Consider the following 7,002-nt stretch of genomic DNA (forward strand, 5'->3'; position numbering starts at 1 on the left):
GCCATGTTCGTCTCTTGATGTAAAACAAGGATAGTTGATAGGTAGTATCTCGTTGTTCTAGCGATATGTATGTCTACAGGGGTCTTTCTTTTCTCTCTGCAAACAACCTGAACAGAATTAAGCAACAAAGAGGTAAGAAGACCTATGCAGTGCGACAACTAAACACTCAGTCTTCGTTGATTATTTTGTTAATCCTTAACAATTGTCTGTCCGTGTGACTGCTACGGTCGCAGGTTCGAATCCTGCCTCGGGCATGGATGTGTGTGATGTCCTTAGGTTAATTAGGTTTAAGTAGTTCTAAGTTCTAGGGGAGTGATGACCTCAGATGTTGAGTACGATAGTGCTCGGAGCCATTTGAACCATTTTTGAACAATTGTCTGTAATGCAGTAAACATCTTTGATTTCTGATTTTTTGTTACTACCATTGTCATTGTTATTCGTCTCCTCACAACAGATTTCATATCACTCACTGCTGCCGATAAACGTTACGAATGGATCAGGATGAATGGAATGTGGGATATTTCGTCACGGAGAATATGCACATGTCTCTTGGCGTCTTATGTTCTGGGTAATATGAAAATCTCAGTAGGAGAAGACGACAACGGGATGCCGGTGATACAGGCAATAATATTCAACTATTTCTGTCGACTTAACACCATGACGACAGACAAATTGGCGTCTCGGTGCATTCTGATTATAATTCGTTTACCTTCTTGCGACCTCGTTCTAATACCTCGTGGGAGCAGGAATAATATTTTGCTTTTTGAACACCGAGCAATAACATACAAAGATAGTAAGTGGAAGGATACAAAGAAACAATCAGACTCATGGGTGTGGATCCACGTCATCATTACAAGACTAAACAAGAGGGAAACATTACGAAAGCAATGAATACGCTGATTAGTATACATTCTTTGTATAGATAGGAAGATGAAAAAGCGCAGATCTGCACTTTACTTTCTGTCTTAATCGGCATGAATTTTAATTTCTTCTATTCTGAATTTTCAAATGAATTGATTATTACATGGCACAGAATAATTAGTTAACTATGTTTCTTACAGCTTCCATTCGCACCAACATTTTTCTACATTCTTGTTCAGTTCATGAAATTCTACCTGTATGGTCACAAGACTGCACATAGATGCAATCGATTTCGAGGTGCATAGTGTTCGTTATCTTACTTTTTGTGACAGGTGGGCAAAGTTTTTACCCAAAAACTTTTTATTGTACTGAAACAATCTTTTGTCGCAAAGTAACAAGGTAAGTGTTTTATTTGTATATATTTTGTGGGAATATGTAATCGTTATGGAAAATTATACACCTGAATATTTGACACAACTGGTAGGACAAAACGCTGCATATTAACCAAACCACACGCATCTTCTCGTATCCTGCTCTAACATGAGCATGGGATTCTCCTCACATACCGCTACAGAGCTGTTCCTAGCACAGCTGAGAATTGGCAACACCGTCACAAACATTTGGCAACACTGTGACAGTACAATCACTTCCACGTATGGTACTGAACTGACTCGCTAAATTCGCTTGATATTCCCTTTCCATTTGAATGACTTGTGCTATATAATCCTCATGAATAAACTAAGACACTGAGACTGAAAATTCAATTTTTTGGCTAAAGAAATGCTGTTCTTCACATAAGTGACAACTTTTATTATCTTTCACGATGTGTTATGAGTGACCAATATCGTGATGAGAGTGGAGAGCTGGCAGCAGTGTGTCCGTAGCCCCGTGGTACAGCCCGTGTCTCGTGTCGCAACGGGTGAATGAATCGTCAGTTCTAACCGTGGTAGGGCCAGCGTGTGCGAGCATTTTTCCTGATTTATTTTATGGAGCTATGAATTTCCAGAAAAAATTCTGTAACGAAATCAAGTCAACTTGGTAGCTCGACCCCGTAAGTTGTGTTAATGGTCATAGATCTCGGCTTTCTGACTACCGAGCTGCTTCACAATACAAGAGTCTCTGAAGAAATTCGAATCGACCGTCAACGATACGAACTTCAATATTGTTCTTCACATAAGACCCACATGTCAGGGTGATAAGTATGAAGGAAATGAACCTCTTGGCTACTACAGGGCCTCTATGCTAAATTTCCACAGTAGCAGTTAGGAACTCTCTGCAGACATAACAGCGGCTCTAGCGACTTACTTTTTCTATGGGTAGCTTCAAATATGGGCAATTTTGTCGCCTTAAATCCAATTGAATATTTTAAATATCACTTCTGCATAGAGTTCACTTCTCCATTAATTAATGTATAGACCTCAAAACAAGCAATTTTCCTGAGTAGCTATGTAGCAGGTTCTGAAAGGTATTGACACTATGTTTTGCATCCATTTACCATAGGGAATCAAAGAAAGGAACCAAAAACATTACACTGCATTTACTCTCTATGCCTTGACTAACACATATGAATCCATGAAAAAAGTAAATTATTTGAAGAATCTCCTGTGAAAGGTAAAAGAACTGAATATGACTAATTACAGCGCACTGGATCACAATGAAATTAAATCTGTGCCACATTGATATATTGCATACTAGTGTAATAAAATACTCACCAAATAAAAACGGTTTTGTGCCTCCGTTGCAACAGAGAGTGAAACACAAATCGTAGACAGATTTTATGGGTCACCACTCAACAACATTAAAGCATTTTACATCGTCGAGAGTGAGGAGTGGAGCAGACGTTGCCGGCACAAGGCAGCGCAGTGCCTCAGCCCCCGCCGGTAGGCAGCAAACGGGTCACAGAGAACCCAGACGCATGCGGTGTTCAGAGGCGAATGGTCGGCAAAGAAATCTCTCGCTAAAATATTGTTGAACCAAACTGTTATAACCAATGTGACAGAAAGCGAAATATTTTGTAGTTGCGCTTGAAATACACTCATAGCTTCAGCAGCGAGAGGAAAGGGGTGGTATAAATGAAGTCGACGTGTGTGCTCTGTTGCCAGATGTCGTATTAGCTAGTCTTCCGTTTTACCTCAAGACTACAGTCGCAGTGGAAAATGATGCACTCAGACTGCACTCAAGACTTCCTCCAGGAAGTGACGCAGTCTACAGTGCAGCCAGAACGAGCATATTGCTGGACATAGAATTCTGATGGCAGCACGATTGTATTGTCCACCTTACGGACAATTTTTTTGTTTAAGACTGTGTTTACAACACATATTGCAAGCTGAACACCCAGAAAACTTAACGAAACGAAATTATTTTATGAGAGAAACGTTGGCTACAGCGTTCGAAGTATTCATAGTATTGTATACGTGTGTGTAAATGCCTCCCCAATGCCCGCTCAAAGAAGACAAGGATACACAGTCTAGCTACAGATTTATAAATAAGCCTCAGTTTGTGGATGAACTCAGACATAGGTTGACAATCATTTTGAATATTTAACAGTACTGTACCCATTGGTGTTAAACTCGTTTTCAACCAATGATTCCCACAGCTACAGGAACACTACTTGTGATACCTCTTAGACAAAATACTTATGCAGTGCTATAAGACGAAAAGATCGACGTGACACAGACTGTGGGACGTTCGTTTTACAATCTTCGTACCTGGATAAAGAGCTTTTCCTATTTGAGATATCTGTGAACATACTCGTAGCTGCATAAGACGATTTAAGAAGAAACTAAATTCCTTTAGCTACGACAATGTTTAAAGAAATCGTCTTAACGGCACTAAATCGTGGTTTGTGAATCGTTTACTGGCTGTACTCCGCCGCATTTCGCTGCTTGGAAGGTAAAGCTTACTGACAAATTTCGCACAAGGAAAAGGGGGACGAAATGTCTCCCACTGGAAGGTCATGTTGTTTTATTTAAATGATTACAGAATCAGCTAAAACGAACAGTGAGGCTGGCAGTATAAGCAAATTACTGTTGTCAGAATGATGTTGCGCTGCCCAGGGCCTATAATGATAAAGAGCCCGTTGGGAGGGCAGGCAAATTCTATACAGAAGTGCAAGAGAGAGCACCACTAAATTCCATCATCCGCATGCATTGCATACACACAGAAATTAGTGTTACAGTGTACTATTGGAGCCCAATGAGTTAACTGAATATTTTCCGGTGAAAAAGAGCACTGGCGAAGAGTCTTCGTTACATTAGGTTACTTAAACTGGTGTCACTCTGAGCTAGAATTTATGGTCAGCGACTAAGTACAAGCTCAATGAGTCGGATGCGGGTTTTGCAACTGTGAAATACTTTCCTACATTATAGAAGTGTATATTAACTTTGAACTAATAATGCGAAAATTTTGAACATGGATAGCTTACAAATAAAATGTTTCTGTTTATTGCAAAGGAAAACAATTAATTTTCTAAAACATTCTCTGCCATACACAACTTGAAACAGCTCACGTCGACCAAATCATGTGGGAGACCTGACAGCAACGTATAAGGGAAGGCAGTAAGATCCCTTGGCTTTTGGTTTGGCAGTATTCGACAGCCAATTCTAAGCGCAAGTAAATTAAGAAAGGCAGCGTGTTTTTGTTATCAAGTAAAGTCTTCATCAGTTACTTTAGTTTTAATGTAATCTGCGAGTAATTGCTGATGTTTGATATTACCATGAAAAGGACACCGTAGACAGGGAAAGAACCTCTTCTTGGGCAACTACTTCTATAATGAACAAAAGGCATTAAATGGTCTTCAAGCACATATGTTCCAGCAACGGTATGAAGAAAATGATAGTCACAACGACGGTAATAATCGAATTATCCGGTAACTTCACACTTCACAGTGAATTTTCTCGAACTAAGAAATTTGCTGAATTATTGAATATTTGAAAGTGGCTTTACATCGAGGCTACGATGAATAGAAGAGTCCATACATCCTGCTGACATAAGAACATAATCTCCACGTCAGAAGATTGCTTCTACCTAACCATTTAATACAATTGCATTTTTTCCACCGTGACTAATTTTGTAAGCTAAGCACATCATCCGTTACAGCACACTCCTGGGGCTGGGAAATGTGGCCACAATGGTCCGATGGAACGAACTATCACAGTTGCAATGCGTGGGTTCAGGCAGTTACTTTTAAGAGGCACAAACAGATTTACTTTACCTCTGGTAACCTCAAGAGAAAGACGTTATAATCCAGAATCCGCATTAAACATCACGTTCCTTCATTACCAATTGGGCAGAGCCGGTTTACGCTGGGAAATGACATAGGCGGAAGTCATGGTAAACAGAAATACTATCTCCAGTAAACTTACTTACATTAGAAAATATAATTTTATTTGATGAAACGATAGCCATTTAAAAGAACAGGACTCTGACTTTTCTAGTACTTGATTGAACTAGAGACGTTGAAAAATTTGGTGCTGGACTGTGATTCGATTTCGTATCTCACCTTTCGAAGATCTGAATCTCTCGGAACAGTATAGTTCAATCATTTCGGTCCTCTTCCCAAGAGTGCAATCTTCTCTAGGTCTCCTCCAAAGGTAAGTATGTGGGTCCGAATCCTGATCCAGTACAAAAATATTCATAATTTCATTTCAAGCCCTATCACGTGCATACCAGTCTGCTAGTAAAAATTAACGTGCATTTTTAATGTCTGTTCATGAGTTGCCAACAATCGCAATAGGTGTCGTTATTTATGGTCAAACACGCACACATCTTACTGTTGGTGAGTAAGCAAGTGTTACTTAAGCTATGTTCGTGGATGATAAAGAAGGACGGTAGGTGTGCGGTTCGATTGTCGCTCAGGCACAAAAATTTGTATCCGTATTTTAGATTCAAACATCTAGCAGCTGGTAAGAAAAACCGATACGTATCATTTGATTTTACTTAGTTAACAATCCGATTGCGTGTTGGGTTCGCATCTACATCACAGAATTTCACATAATGCGCTTAATCTTTAAATGCATGAACACTTTGTTCCTTCTGAATGGAGGCATATCACACATCTTTCGTGATTATTTAACAGGGACGAAAGTGTCTTTGCAGGAGTCCCGGTTTATTACAAAAACTGTCGTCTTTTATTTTCAAGTTTAGATTTGGTTACTGATATTGGCGAAAATTTCTGTAATTCGTGCCTCTTCATGACTAGTCAGAAATATGAAATGATTAGATTAGGTTAGATTAATACTTGATCCATAATTCATGAAAACGACATTTTGTAATGACGTGGAACGTGTCATTTTAATGAAATATTTCTTTACACATCATGATTCAGTTTCTTTGCAACAATTTTTTACTCTCTCTCATTCTTTTTTATTTTTCTCTCTCTCCCTCACTCTCTCTTTCTTCTCTATCTCTCCCTCTCTCTCTCTCTCTCTCTCTCTCTCTCTCTCTCTCTCTCTCACACACACACACACACACACACACACACACACACACACACACACACACACACACAAAGTCCTCCTTTATTTTTATTTGTTTGTTGTGCTCGACTATCGGTGAGGCACGAAAACATTCGTCAATGATTTTCTTAGTTTTGAGTACACTTACGAAAGACATATAAAAACAACTATGAGAGCTACTGATTTATGAAGCTTACTTTCCAGTCACTTCTGAGTATTATTAGTAACTATGCTTCAGTCCCTAAAGCCAATAACAGAAACGTGAATCAGACGGATTACGTATTCCAGCCCGTAGCAGCCGCGTCTTTGAGACGTCACCTATGGTCACTTCCCAACCCACTGTAGGATCACATCGATTTGTCTTCTTCCTGCTGGTGATGTAACAGATTTAGCAACAAGGCAAGGTATATTTGGCAAGTCTGTGATCGACGAGTTACTTCCTGGTGTGCACGGAATGAAGCCCCAAAGTTCACTTGATTTTTCCTGTCATTTCCATTGAATAATCTGAGTTGTTACTACCGCTTGAGCTGTAACGAAAGATTGGAAATTTACGGTTTTCAGCCCAGGAAAGTCGTTGCATGTGAAAATCGCATCTAATCTCGTCCATTAAATAGCGGTTTACGAGTTATAGCCACTACTCATCTCGTACGAGGAAATCTAGAAGCATGCCTAGCTCTGTGGAAAC

Source organism: Schistocerca nitens, chromosome 8 (assembly GCF_023898315.1).
Source record: "Schistocerca nitens isolate TAMUIC-IGC-003100 chromosome 8, iqSchNite1.1, whole genome shotgun sequence".
Classification (NCBI taxonomy): domain Eukaryota; kingdom Metazoa; phylum Arthropoda; class Insecta; order Orthoptera; family Acrididae; genus Schistocerca; species Schistocerca nitens.